Below are 2,806 nucleotides of genomic sequence, written 5' to 3' on the forward strand. Positions count from 1 at the left end.
TTTGCTTTGGTTTTGGTGAGACTATGTCAGACATATTATCTGGTTGTCTCTTTTGATGTCAGCCACTGATGATCAAGTCTAGATTCATTCATTCATGAAGGATTGCAAAATTGTTATATTCTTAGTTTATATTTCCTTCTTTATTTGTTAGCTGGAATATGTCTGTTTATCTACTACTTGGTTATCTGAGGGCACAGCTTCTATAAGAAGGTAAGATAAATGCCTGATTCAAAATACTGAGCTAGTTCGCCAGCATCTGCAAGTAAAGTCAGTGAGTGATTTTTTTAAAAAGTATAATGATGAATTTATGGATTTAAACATATTCGATGTATTTTAATCCATTGTTCTTATTCATATTGAGGCTTGCATTGGCCATTGGGAGCCTCTTTAAACTGGCTCCTTAAGTCCTTTTTACATGACTTTAGTAGTCTTTGCTTCCTTGCTAGGTATGGTAAGATAATCCAGGATCATCATGGACATTTCCTGCCCCAGATCTGAAGAACCACATTTTTAGATATCAACGCAGTATAGTAAAAAGAACACAGTCATTGGAGTCAGATAGACTGGGATTGAATCCTGCCTGTATCTCATACTGCTTGTATGGCCATGTATAACCAGCTTAATATCTACCCACTTCAACTTTCTTCATTATTAAAAGGAGCTAATAACACCTATTTTCTATGGTTCTTAAGAAAATTAAAATTATAGACATGTAACTATAAATATATGTGTGTGTATGTATATATATATATATATATATATATATATATAGAGAGAGAGAGAGAGAGAGAGAGAGAGAGAGAGAGAGAGAGAGAGAGAGAGACCTAGCATAGAGCTTGGCACATAGTAGGTACACAGAAATTCAAGTTCCCTCTCCATTTCTTGTACTCCTCTTACTCAAGTGACAGCATCACGTCTTCTATGATTACTTAAGCTTCTGTGTTTAAAGTGTGGAATGTTCTCTTTCACATATGGCAGATACTCAATCCATACTTACAAATTGATTTTAAGGATAGATGCCATCAAACAGATGATGGCAACACGTGTTAAGCTCTGTGAAAGTAGGCATTGTCTCAATGCAGTTATTTTTTTAAAAAGCATTTCCTTTATTTTTAGAGTACCCATTCACAGATATTAATAAAAATTCCTTCTAACTACCTCTGCCCAACTCCCCAGAATGAGGTGTGATGGTGATGCCAGCCTTCCGTTGTGTTAAAGGAAGGAGCATGGATAATTCAAAAGGGTAATCCAAGACAGTGTCACTCCAAAGACACTCATTTCAGTTTGAAAGACATCATTTAATAGATGTAGAGCAGATCCCCCTTCTTAAGTGAGCTATACTTACACTACAATTCAGATGGCTTTTCCTCAAGGTCACAGCAGCTAAAGAGGATAATAAATCCAGAATGTACTGAGCAAGCCACAGAAGTCAACGTGGCATGACACGGTTACCCTAGATATTCTGCCACTCCTGTGTTGCTCTGGCAGTGTCCTCAACTTAGGATCAGAATTAGGAAATTGTCAGGCAGCCTCAAAGTCCCAGCTGTAGCAGCCACTGGAACAGCAGGTGCTGCAAAGAGCACAACCTTTTGACAATTAACTAAAAGATACCGGATGAAGGTGGAAAGAGTGGTGAGGAGAAGAGTCACCTCAATTAAGCAGTACCCTGCAGTGGCCTTGCATAGCATCTATTCTAGGTTGAATTGGGGTTTTTTTTTTTTTTTTAATTTATTTTATTTATTTATTTTTGGCTGCATTGGATCTTCTTTGCTGCGCATGGGCTTTCTCTAGTTGCGGCGAGTGGGGGCTTCTCTTCATTGCAGTGCGCAGGCTTCTCATTGCGGTGGCTTCTCTTGTTGCGGAGCGTAGGCTCTAGGCACGCAGGCTTCAGTAGTTGTGGTGTATGGGCTTCAGTAGTTGTGGCTCGGGGCTCTAGAGCGCAGGCTCAGTAGTTGTGGCACACGGGCTTAGTTGCTCCGCGGCATGTGGGATCTTCCCAGACCAGGGCTCGAACCCGTGGGCCCTGCATTGGCAGGCAGATTCTTAACCACTGCGCCACCAGGGAAGTCCCTGAATTGGGGTTTTGAGAGGACTTGCTGGATGATTCTTTTGCCCGGCAGCTGCTTCCCCCAAAGTACCCAGTGAACATGTTGTCATATGGTCCTGTGCACTCAGAAGATGCTGACTTTCAACTAGAGCAAGCTGTGTGACCACCCATCCATGGGGCCCGTTCTCCAAGCTGTCGTCCTGTGTGGCGTGGAGGAAGCTGTGCTGACTGAGGGCTCAGCTCTGGAGCTATTTCCCGTCTTGGGATGGCTACCCAGGATCCCCTTCCCATAAGCCCCAGGGGTCGACTCTTAATCAGCATAAGGGCTGGCTCTGTGCCAGAGGCTTTAGGGGCTCTTTCTGTGCATTCTGACACTGAATCCTCATATCCGGTGTGGCAGGGTGGGTATGAGATGCACATTTGATAGACGAGGAATTGAAGGTTCAGAGAGACTCAGTGGCATGTCACAGATGCTTGACCTCCCCGGCTTTGTCCTGGCTACTCCCAGACTCCACTTCCTAGCTGACTTTTCTTTCATCTTAGGGACTTCACCGCCAATCAGCCCCTGATGGGAAGTAGGCAGGGGAGAGCAAGTATACCAAATAAGGAAAGGTGATTCTGGCTGTATCTGAGATCTCCTAGCCCTAAAGTTACAATTCTAGACCATAGTTTGATAAGAACAGATGTATTTAGAGCCGGGTCAATGAAGCCAACTATTGGAAGTGCTCCTGTCCTGGGAAATCTGGTGTTCTTGGTTAA

Source organism: Orcinus orca, chromosome X (assembly GCF_937001465.1).
Source record: "Orcinus orca chromosome X, mOrcOrc1.1, whole genome shotgun sequence".
Classification (NCBI taxonomy): Eukaryota; Metazoa; Chordata; class Mammalia; order Artiodactyla; family Delphinidae; genus Orcinus; species Orcinus orca.